Below are 13,039 nucleotides of genomic sequence, written 5' to 3'. Positions count from 1 at the left end.
ACCCCAGGAAATTTGTGCTTACTCATTCCTCTATCTGGAACAATCTTGTACCTGGCCTTGATAGGATTAGTTCCTTCTTACCCTTGTGTCTTAGTTTAAAAACTATTTCCTCTAAGAGTGTCCTTATCCAACTATCTAACTTATGCCAGTGGGACTCTATTTACTTTATTCATCACATGGACATTTTTTCTTTCCAGTCACTAAAGATACTTCATAATTAATTTAACAGTATACAGTATTTGAAGATTGTATAAAATATATATTTAAAAACATGATTTTTATGGCTCTAATAACCTTGCCTTCTGGTGTTTATGACCTTGTATATTTGTCTCTTACATTGAACTTGACCCTACGAATCAATTTAAAATATAAAATGAAGTGGAAGCGATGCTGTGTCAGTTGTAGTCATAAACTTTAAGAAGACCTAACAGTGGTTTGTTTTTTACTTTGGGAGCTTGACCTAACATGTAAAGGACTTTCTATCCTGGAGAGACCATGTGGAAATGCTTGTAGGAAGAGGGAAAAGCCCTGAGACTACACAAAGAGATAGAGAAGCTCCATTATCCCAGTATTCCAGATGATCAGATTTCCAGTTCTCTTCAGCAACATGTCACATATGTAAATAAGTCATCTCAGACGTACTTGCTTCTGTGAACAGAATTGTGTTCCCCCACCAAATTCCAGACAGCTAGTTGCATGTTGTCATGACCCTGAAATAGGCTTGCTGGCATCAGCAGCAGCAGTTTTCAAATGTGGTCAGGGTTTATCTTTGGGAAAGTCTGGTCCTTTCTCTCCAAGCCCAGTAGTCTATAAATCTCAAGGAAAGTAGGTTAGTTCTGCTACAGGTCAAGGGACTTAGCTCAGGAAGCAAGAGAGTGCAGAACATTGAAACAAGTTAACCCATAGTCACTAGTTGTGACTATGCTGTCACAAGGACATCGTACAAAGATGGCGTTCTGCAATCCAGGAGGAGAGCCCTTCCTGGATCCTGACCATGCTGTACCCCAATCACAGACTCCCTGCCTCAAAGACTAATGGAAAATAAATTTCCATCATTGAGGCCACCCTATCTATGATATTTTGTTATAGAGCCCTGAGCTGATTATTACACTAACCTACTGAAGCCCTAAAAGAAGGTGGCTGCATCTCCAGCAGACACTGCAGAAATTTTCTGGCTATATCCAGATGGTGCTCAAAATTGTGAAATATAGTAAGATTGGTTTTAAAGGCACTGAATTTTGAAGACATTTTTAAAAATAACATTAGATAACTAAAACATTATCTGCATTGTCCTCTGTTGTATCTATAGTACTTTGCACAATTACTTCAACATGGTAAACACTCAGTAGTTATATGGTGAACAAATGAATGAAAGGAAGAATGCATGAATGCTTTCAAGATGATCAAAAAATATATAAAGAGAGAATAAATAATTTGGAAAAATAAAAATGCTCATGTTTTCAGTCTACTATTTAATTGCACTGCATATTAAGGCAGGAATATTTTCACTGTTTAAAACAGTGTTTCTCAAAATGTGTTTTGATGACCACCTAAACACTGATCATTAGTTTACAGCTCAGATCCCTGAGTTCCATTACCGACTTGTTGAGCCTGGAGGGAAAATATAAGTTTTTTTGTTTGTTTGTTTCTTTTTGCCAGAATTTTGTTTCCTTATCAGTACTCTCGAGTTATATTTAATATTTGTTCATGACAGTTTGAGATTGTTTATTTAATCTGTAAGTATGTACATATACCAACATGTTGCATACACAGCCACATGAACAGACAACACACATAGGAATGAAAGGGAGCATCATTGCATTTATTTGGTTGACACAAGTAAAACTGGCCAATGCCTCAATGATCTAGTTATTTCAATTGAAACATATTACTTGCCCAGGTTATCTATAGCATATTATCATTTACACATAAAGTATCTTTGGATCTGTAGCATAATTTAATCCAAATTAATTTAATTAGCTTAATACTAAAATGTTTCTAATAGAGTACTTGCTTTAGACAAATGGTATATACAAACCATTGTTTTTATTCTAAGTCTCCCAAAAGAGAAAATCATTTTCAAAAGGTTTTCCTTTTTTCTTCATATGTGGTCACTACCAACAGTGTCTGATTTTCCAAATTTTCCTCCTACTTTCCTGATCTAAGGAATCAGCAATTCTCAACTTATGCAAATGATTATATTGTTCTTCCAAATTTGTTTACCGAGTTCCCCCTTACATTTACTTGTCTTCTACCAACTTACAATAAATAGAAAAATGTTTTCTTCTTCCTCTTCAACCATAATGTAAATCTTGATGAACAAGCAAATGTGTGAATGACTCTGAAACATCAGGATAAGCATCAGTCGTGTTATTAAATTTATTCTTTAAAAGAAAGAAAATGGAATGAAACAAACCAATGATATAATTGAGATTACTGAAAACGTAATCTAATAAATTGTGAGATTACATTTTTTACTTGAGAAAATGTACCTCAAATGTTCATAGATTGTTTTTCAATTAATTGAAGTGTCCTATGCATTATGTCTTTGTAAGCTTTCAAATAATCTTTAAAATTTAATATAAGTTAAAGTCATTGATTTCCCTTCAATGTTAGATTTTTTTTTGTATGTTTCTGTTATGTGAAATATAGAATGCTTCCAATTTTGGTTATATTTAGAAAAAAAATATTTAATATATTTTAACTATTCTATTGGCCATTTCCTCTATTCAAATTGTTGTGGAAAAGCAGGAATGGTACAAATAAATTATAACAAAATTTTCTCCCAATGAACTGTAACTTATGTGCTTCAGAATCTGACATTAAAAAAAATTTAAACCATGAATCATATAGAATGAAAAGAAAAAACTATTGTGTCTTCATAAATATCTCAGTATCTTTTAAGTCAATGGATGCCTCTGACTGTATGAAGTAGAATAAACTTAGTGAAGTAATAGTGGGCACTTCTCAAGTTGATTTAATAAATTGGCACTAAACTCTTTGTTTTGGAATACATTTTTTTTAATTGTAGCCAAAATTATTAATTTTTTTGAGAAAAATTTACTAAAAAATGTCAATATTGCCATGTAAGCAAACTGAAAGCTATGTAATAATTATAGCCAATAAATGAGCTTTAGTACAAATTTTACATTTATATATATACTATTATATATTTATTTATACATTTATTTATACATATATACGTGTTATTATAGTCCCAAAATGTCTAATTTACCTTCTTAATAAAGTATATCCCAAAAGCAAATAATGAAATAAAAGTCACACTTAAATGACTCTTACATCAATAGATGCCGCCAGTCATAAGCACTTACTATGAAGATCAATAAAAACGTGAGATATCTGTGTTCTCCTTTAGGATTTTGATGGATTCTTGTCTCACATTTAGATCTTTCATCCATTTTGAGTTTACCTTTGTGTCTGGTGTAAGAGAATGGTCCAGTTTCATTCTTCTGCACGTGCTGTCCAATTTTCCCAGCACCATTTATTAAAGAGACTGTCCTTTTTCCAGTGGACAGTCTTTCCTGCTTTGTCAAATATAGTTGACCATAGAGTTGAGGGTCCATTTTTGGGTTCTCTGTTCTGTTCCATTGATCTATGTGTCTGTTTCTGTGCCAGTACCACACTGTCTGGAGGATCACAGCTTTGTAGTACAACGTGAAATCCAGCATTGTGATGGCCCTGGCTCTGGTTTTCTTTTTCAATATGCCTCTGGCTTTTCAGGGTCTTTTCTGATTCCACACAAATCTTAAGATTATTTGTTCCAACTCTCTGAAGAAAGTCCATGGTATTTTTATAAGGAGCCTCAGTGTCCATTGAAAGATGAATGGATAAAGAAGATGTGGTCTATGTACACAATGGAATTAACTCAGCCATTAAAAACGACGAATACCCACCATTTGCTTTGATGTGGATGGAACTGGAGGGTATTATGCTGAGTGAAGTAAGTCAATCGGAGAAGGACAATCATTAATATGGTTTCACTCCTACTGGGACTATAAAAACTAGTGAAAAGGATTATAGGGGAAAGGAGAGAAAATGAGTGGGAAAAATCAGAGAGGATGACAAAACATGAGAGACTCCAAACTCTGGGAAATGAACAAGAGGTAGTGGAAGGGGAGGTGGGTGGGGAATGGGGTGACTGGATGACAGGCACTGAGAGGCGCACTTGATGGGATGAGCACTGGGTGTTACGCTATATGTTGGCAAATCTAACTTCAGTAAAAAATATACAAAAAAGAAAAGAATATACAAATATCTAAAAAAGGTGAGATATTACTCATTAATATTTCACAGTATTTTAATATCACATATACTCAACTAAGCCAGCAAATTTATTATAAACTGACTAAATATAGCAAAGAAGCTTAATATACAAAAGTTAAATATATCTTATCCACAAACACTAGTATTATTAATCCATTTAAAATTTGCTGCTTTCTTTTAAATGAGCCAGTTAAGATCTCTAAAATAACACATGTTCACTTTGCAACTACAAATAATTACAATAATATAGAAAAGAAGGAAAATATTTAGGTCAATTTATGTCACTATGTGGATGCTCTCAAATGCTCTGGAATTTTAAAAATACATGTATGAAATTACAAAAGAAATAGGTAATCATAAAAACTATATGTAAAAAGACTGTCATTAAAAAAAAAGGACTGTCATTGACTTTCAAAAATAGTATCAATGATAAAATTACTTGAAGAAAAATAAAGCTATTAGGCAGCTGATTCTGGCAGGTAATTCAATGTTAATGTTAAAGAGCTTGAATTTTATAATTTATGACATTTTATTTTAGGCTTTTTTTAAAGAGGAAAGCTGTTGACTTAGCAATAATTTAGTTTATTTTGGATTACAGAGTCAATAATATAAGTAGACAATAAAGTAAGAGCAAGTATCTTTTTTCTCTCATATTTTTTCTCCTTTCATTATCATCACCATGATGAAGGTGAATGAGTCATTGTTTCTGCCCTCAAAAGTCTTAACTCTTTTGACTTGACATATGAAGTAAACATGTAAAAATATTAATACAGAGAGGTCAATTACTCTAAATTGTGTGAGAGAAATTAGGAGATCTTTGTTTACATGTAAAAATAATGAAAATCAAATTTCCAAAGTTAAATATTGGTACTGTGCTTTCACAGTTTTTCAATACTGTCATTTTTTTTTTAATGATTTAATGATCGAGGCAGATGAGGAACCTAGGCTATAGAGACCAAAAAAGCAAACTAAAGAGAATGTTCATTCTGAGTTCCTATTCCAATGGCATAATTGATCTTATAATTTCTCATTGGGCAGTGGATATGAAAAGAGATAGAAACATGATTTGAACTAACAGTGGACCTTGAGTTCTTGAAACAATTATAACTTTCTGAGCAATATTGTTATTTGTAAGAAATATGGGTGAAGCTTAAAACACAGCATAATTAAAAAAAAAGAAGAGGGCTTGAAGATGACAATGGCCAAATACTTCTAAAATTTATAGACATGAAAAATTAAATGTTACAAACTCTAGACATATGGTCTTGATAAAAAAGAATAATGTGGAAAACTTGGAAGCATTGTGATGGAAAAAATAATGTAAACTGATAGATTCTTTTTGAGAAAAAAAGTTATTGTGTCAAATGCCTGCTGGGTAGGAAATGCTAAAAATATGGTATTTAATTTTCATCAAGACTACCTGGGGTTTGTGGACCACATGAGAATTGAGTAGTGCAAATTCTAATATATTTAGTAGTTGATGATGGCCTATATGAAAGTATATCTTTAAAAATATACCACAAAGCCAATTACTTGTGTTATCAGTAATTCAGAGAAGCCTTATAGGTAATGGTTATCACATTTTCAGATAACAAGATTCTAGATGGGATGCAAACACAAGAATTCATATGATATTCAGAAGTAAGAATGATGATGAGCTGAATCTATCACTATTGTATATAAAACATATTAACATAAAGCTTAGAGTGTTATTATATGGAGAATTTGAACTAACAGTGGACCAGGCTCAAAATCTAATGGAACTAACAAAATAAAAATTAAAAATTAAAAAAGTAATATTAAAGTAGCACAAGTACAAATAGAGAGGCCTAATTTACCATGGTGTTGGAGAGAATTAGAAAATCCATTTGTTGTTAATTTTGTTTATTCCAAAAACCACAAGAATCTAGAGTACTTCACATGAAAAAATCAACTGAGAAACAACTAATAAAACCTATCTTGCTTTTCCTTGAAAATTTCATTAAATTATAATCTTCTTAGTTAATTTTATTTCATATTTCAGATGCAATAGACAACTGATTGTGACAAGCCATCCCTCATTGTCATTCACAGCTCAAAATAAATGACTGCATAACATTAAAATGAGAGAATTAAAATGTTCCAGAGAAACATTTGAGGACTTAATTTTAACGTTTAAAAAAAATGTGTTTGTTACCACGCTATAAGAGAAAAAACTCAGTCATTGATTACCTTCTTAAAATGATGGTACAGCTATGCCTTGCAAGTACCAAGGTCAAAGTGGAAAAAGGAATATATATTTTCTAGAATGGAATCCAGCCTTCGTATGGTCGTCATACACTGAGATGCATTTGACTTCAGAATCAAAGGATCATAAAAATCTGACTGATCCATTTATTTTATTGAAGAATATGACACTGTAAAAGTTGTGTATTGTAAGGGCTAACGCACTAGCCAAACTGACATCCAAAACAGCACCTGAAAAGCAAATAGAGGCACACGTTTCATTAAAATCAGTAGTGTACCTTTGAGTTGTTTCCATCACGGCTAGCATTTGTGAAAAACATTTACGTACCTTAATTGTATTTTTTATTTTTATATTTCAATATCTAAGCTATCCCTTCCAATTCTGTCCCTCCTTGATACACAAAGTCTTATGATACCATACTGACCAAAAAGATAATTAATTATAAAGATTGTTTTCATGCTAACATATGGTCAAACTTATAAATTATTTGTGTGTCTATTAATTTAAAATTTGCATTTTCCAAACACAATAAGGTAAAATAATTTTATTTTGTTGATCATTTGGGCAGAAAACAGAAGTTTTGATTGTTGCCCTTTATTTCATTTTTAGCGTTTCAACTCAGTCATTTTACACTTGATAAAATTAGGGCTCAGAAAAATTAAAGGGCTTTCTGTATTAAATTATATAAAAAATATTGAAAGACTTTTTTTTCTCCTCCCCCCGCCAAGGCCCCGGATTATAACCTGGCAGCACCAAAAAATGTGCTCACCTGTTATTTAGGCCACCACGTGAAAACATTTCCTGAAGGTCCCGGTAGAAGTATCAACTCCTCTTCTCTGACTCTGAGGATCCAAAAAGGTCTTTAGTATCTTAGTAATACAAAGATGATATTAGTCAGGGTTCTCCAAAGAAACAAGGAAGGTTTTTCTCAAGGGATTAGGTCATGTGATTGTGTGGGCTGACAGGTCCAAAATCCCCAAGGATGCTGACAGGATGGAGACCCAGGGACAGGCCAATGCTGTTCTGGAAGCAGAACTCCTTCTTCCTCTAGGACCTCTAGTGTCTTCTCTGAAGACCCTCACCCATGCACATTTTGGAAGGTAATCTGCTTTACCCAACGTCTACTGATGCAAATAGTAAATCACATCTAAAAAACACCTTCACAACAATATCTGGACTGCTGTTTGACCAAAAAAAAAAAAAAAAATCGACCATCACAAGGGCAAAATCTATTTCCCCGGGGAATAGAAGATCCTGATTACTGCTACAGCATATCACGTCTTTGAATTGGTTACCTAGGGAAGGAGACAGTTCATTAAGTTTAGCTATAAGTAGGGCATTCCTTGCGGTCAGAGGCTAACCCACTTGGAGTGCTACAGTCAGGTTTTTATGATGAGAGCTGTCTAAATCGAAGGGATTTTGATTCTGTATAATTTAAAAAGTGTTACTTAATAAGCTGAACTATATATGGGAGGATAAAAACATAATAATAAGCACGTGGGAAAAGATGTTTTTTGAAGTGCCTAAGGCAATTAATATCTACGGCTGTCATGTTTCAAAACAGATGTGAGTTTTTTTTAACACTATAAAATCATTATTAAACTTCATAGCTCTATATTCTTAAGGCTAAAAGAAATAATTTCTGTTACCTTTATTTTGATGAATCTTCTAAACCACTGAGTTCGCTCTATGGCATTTATGCCCTGAATATATGTGTCCAAAACTCTAATAAAAGCCTGGTGGATAGTTGGTAAGATGTTGTGTATCAATTCATTGACATTTTTATTTGGTGACTTCAATTATCTATCTAGTGTGTTTCAATATGAGAGGATATGCTTAAATTCCTTTTCTGGGAATTCACACAGCAAATCTGTGTGTGTGTGTGTGTGTGTGTGTGTGTGTGCGTGTGTGGTGTGTTGAGGATGTTGTCCATCATTTCTAAAACTGTGTGAATGAATCTACAATATGCTACAAAATTCAGAGATTCCTTTTTTTTTCAGCATATGAAGACGTAGGTCTCTTGATGACCTTTGTCTGTGCTCACCCTGCACTCAGAGGCCATGCACCAGGGGCTAACGCACACCCATGCACACACAGCTGTACCTGGGAACTGTAAGGTTAGAATGATGTTAGACTCTCTCTGGCTTCGCCTGAAATGACTAAGTCCCATCAACTACAGGACGATAAAATATAATTAAAATCTAACCATCAACAGTGTCAAACTGAACAGAAACACCAAGAAGCTGTTCGGAGCTTGTCTTGGACTGTATTCTCCTCCACCTTATTATGCTTGGCTGACATGACTGTTGGGTCATTTTAACCCTGAGGACCGTTCACTTGATTTGAAGGCAAACTATCCAGGGGGCCTTACTTCCAGAGGACTGCAGGCTGCTCACGGATGTCAAATTGTGGACGACTATCATAGCTAACATAGAGCGGCGGCTTGCTTAGAGACAGGCTTTAGTTGTGACATCGGGTTTGCAAATATTCATTCGCAAATGACATCGTTGTTTTACATTTTGGATGACTGCATCTTGTGCATTTTGAAGAGGTTGTAGCATCTCATAGTTGTAGAAAAGGTGGGGCAGGGGCTTTCACTCCGGGAAAATGAAGTCAAGGTCTCATTTTTCTCCAGCAAAAATGGAACAAACACCAAGCTGAAGAGAACATATTCAGCATGTGTGTTCTATACAACAAATATCACACATGCCACATGTATTTAGATGGTAGACAGACAGCATATATGCTCTATGAATCTATATATCAGACCTAGTTATATTTTCTAGTAGTGAGGGTGGTCATTAAGATTATGGGCTCTGCAAACAGACAAACTGGGACAGCTCCTTCCTAGCCCTGAGATGTTTAAATTATCTAAGCTCCGTTAATAATAGCTGCTATTACCCCACAGAATTTGGTTCGGGAAAGAGAAATCAGGACTACATTTTTTTTACTCAGTGCACTGTACAGGAAATCAAGTAAAAACATCTTTGAAAATAGTACCAGAAGGAGGCATGGATGTGTTAAGACTGTACATAGAGACATTTCCCTGGTTAACACGTCCTATATTGATGGCCTCTTTCTGTTTAATAGATCGACCTGTGGTTGGAATGGGTTTTGGTGGTTGTGCCAAAGAATGTCATTCCTGGCCCTGCATCCTCGGACATCCTAACTGATGATCTGAAGGAGCCACCTGTGCCAAATAACCTCTATTTGATTGTGCAGATCTAGCCCCTGTTCTTCACTGTGCTCTGTGCTGGGAAGCCGACGTGCATGCCTGTGCCCCGTGGCTTGTGTTGGGTCGATGAGGAGCTCCTCCAGGAGATCAGGTGGCGGAAAGAAGAGCGAGGGCTAGCTCCTTCGCTGCAGGCCAGCACACCACTCCCAGATGGCAAGACAACAAAAATCAACGTCACCTTGCTTAACCACTCTTCTCTTTGGACACCTCCTCTGTTACTCACTCTGCACCAAAACAAACTCTTAATTAGAGAGAGAGAGAAAAAAAAAAAAAGATTGCTCTGATAAAAAGTAATACATCTGTGGTAATATTTTTGTTTGAAAAATGTATGTTTGTGTATGTATGTAAGGTAGGTGTGCATACGTGTCCTCGCCAGATTGCATGTGTGCATTGTTTCTACATAGAAAATTGAGAAGATAAAAAGTTCTAGAAAAAAGCTGTTTTTTTAAGCATACCAAATGTGTATAAATTAATGTTTAAGGGGCACCTGGGTGGCTCAGGGGTTTAGCACCTGCCTTTGGCCCAGGGCGTGATCCTGGAGTCCTGGGATCGAGTCCCACGTCGGGCTCCCTGCATGGAGCCTGCTTCTCCCTCTGCCTGTGTCTCTGTCTCTCTCTCTCTCTGTCTCTCAGGAATAAATAAATAGCATCTTAAAAAAAAATTAATTAATGTTTAAATAAAATGGTTTCATAAGTAATATTCTTGGCTAATAACTTTACTTTTCCATTTGTTATGAATTTATCTTAGAAAAAGAGATTATTTTTATTAAAATGAAACTTACTTTTCTAATGTGATACAGATTAACCAAAAGGTAGTTATACAAAGCTTACCTAAATTAGTCATCAACAAACTTTTGAAGACCGTAGAATTAAGGGAGAAAGAAAGGAAAAGAAAAAAAAAAAAAGGTAGAACTTCCAATTCTTTAAAAAATTCTGGTTTGGAAACATAGCTTTTTAGCATCAGCAAGAAATGGAGAGATTAGATAGCCATGTTCACTTGCTCAAAAGAAGTTCGTATAAAACAGTTTTAAAAATCTATTAAGTGTCTTTTTTATGCTTGTAAAATTCTGAGCTGTAGCACTGCTTTCAGCTAGGTGGCCCAATCCCAGAACTTTAATAGAAATCCTACATTAAGTCATTTTAAAAGCCATTAAGTTATTTTAGAAATAAGAGGTCATAAACCTGCACAGTGTAAGAATATGGTGAAATTCATCAGTTTTTAGTTTGGTGGATTTCATTGTTTCATTGTGCACTTCGAAATTAAGAAAATGTTGGAACAAATTGTGCATAAATTCCATTTTTAAAATTGTTTTTCTAATTTTGATAATCAGTTTTCATAAATGCAAAATGGAGTCATCTCTATGTCTTATCTACAGGAAACGAAAATCACAGAATAGTGATTTGAATGGACTGAACCTCAAGTCTGCTCATGCTTTTTACTAACCATTTTTGGGAGACCAAAAATATTTAAGAATTACAAGGACATTTTACAATTACATTCTTTTCTAAATAATTATTAATAGAAGTTCAATATTTGGTACCTCTATAGTTAATCACCTGGATAAAGTGTGGTTTGAAATTTTAAAATATCCCACAACAAAAATGATTGGTTTAATGAAACAAGAAATAAAAATTTGTTCCAATAGTGAACATCAGATAAAATGAATCTGACTTCATACAAAAAGCCGGTGAAGAGTTTTAGATAAAATCTCAAAAGCCAGTGTCTCCGTGTATTTTTACTTTCTTTTCTTTTTGCTATTAAGTGTAAGTAAAAACTCCTATGGCTCCCTCTCTCTTTTCTCACTAATGCTCAGTATTAATGTTTGGGTGGTCCTGGGATTATATAGTCAATTCCAAAGTCAGAAAGAAAGGATGGAAAAGTGACCAATAAATATAACACGTTATTTCCATCTTTATCACATATATATGTATTTGAATTTTATGAATATAATAATAATTACCACAGTGTTTTCAGAAAAATTAGTCAATATTTTTAAAGCACTTACAACTGTTCAGGGCACATTGGTGCTTTAAAAGAAAGACTGGCAGGTTGTCTTTAAAGGGAACGACCAAGTTACTACGTTGTACACCTGAAACTAGTCTAACATTGTGTGTCAATCAGATTATTTATTATTATTATACCAGATTATTTTGTAGTTAAAATAGGATGTTCCATTCAACTGCGGGTCACTAATGTGTGTTGACATAAAGTAAGTTTTTTTAAAAAAATAAGACAAATCAGATATAGTTACGTTTAGTGAAGCTTAGGAGTCACTGAGCTCCTAGTCTTAGGATTGAAAATAAACCTCTTACTAGCAAAGAAGTGGCCAACGTTTTTCTTCTCTTAGGAGACATCTAAATATTTTATCTGGGGTAAGCATTTCTTTAGTAGCGTGCCCAAGTAGTGCACTGGGTGCCTATGAATTAAGCACAAATGGTGTTGGCCTAAAGCTAGGGATAAAATCAGGGGGGGGGAGTACACTATTCATGAGCACACATCTAAAACCAATACAATTTGAATATTTCATTTCTTAACCCTGTTTGGAGTATAGTACACCTCAAACCCAAATAAAACAAACTCAATTCTATGAATCGTTACAGAAAGCTGGATATACCCCATAATATTGCCACCCAGGGTGTGGGCAAACTGACACCAAAGGGATTTTCAGCGATTCCAGGGGAAGTGTGTGAGAAACACTAGAGAGAAATACAACACAGGATTTACAGTGGTTTGGTTGTGATCATTACTTTTCTTCCAACGTCTCTGTGTTTTCCTGAGAGACTATCACTTACGTTTACTGTTTTTTTGTTTTTTTTTTACAATTAAAAGAGCCACAAGAAGAAGTTGAATTTGCAATGTATAAAGTCAAGAACTGAATGGAGTCCATGTTGATTTACCTTTACTCCTACCTTGGCTTTCGTGGACTATATTACACACAGGTGTACATAAGGTGCGTGTGTATTTTTATGAATATATGCATTTTATTACGACTTTCTTTTTGTTAGTTGATATTACTTTCCTGTAGTTGCTTAAAAAAAATTGCTTAGGAGAAAACAAAGCTAAACAAGAGTGAGCTTGAGGGGGTAGTTTTGAATAACAGCAAAATAGAGACGAATGTAATTATTTCCCTCCTGGTCTTCAGTCAAGGAGATATTTAGTAGGGACAAAAAAGTGGGGAGCGAATTCTGGGAGAAAAACCTATCTAACACGTCCATGAAAACTACTATAGCAATAAAAACAAAGTAGCTGTTTTTTTAATCAACTATTCTAAATCTCACAGTTATAAACTTTCT

General features: G+C 34.4%; 1 long non-coding RNA gene across 1 annotated transcript in view; it reads left to right on the top strand.

Moving 5' to 3' along the window:
• LOC111094208 overlaps positions 1–13,039 on the top strand; it is a 370,348-nt gene that overhangs the window by 339,469 nt on the left and 17,840 nt on the right. The window contains exon 5 of the long non-coding RNA XR_005384872.1: positions 12,576–12,696. This is a non-coding gene — a long non-coding RNA (uncharacterized LOC111094208). The remainder of the gene's footprint in view (positions 1–12,575; positions 12,697–13,039) is intronic.

The sequence above is a fragment of the Canis lupus genome, chromosome 36, assembly GCF_011100685.1.
Source record: "Canis lupus familiaris isolate Mischka breed German Shepherd chromosome 36, alternate assembly UU_Cfam_GSD_1.0, whole genome shotgun sequence".
Classification (NCBI taxonomy): Eukaryota; Metazoa; Chordata; class Mammalia; order Carnivora; family Canidae; genus Canis; species Canis lupus.
The sequence above is the reverse complement of the archived record's forward strand: the minus strand, read 5'-3'. Positions and strand labels throughout refer to the sequence as shown.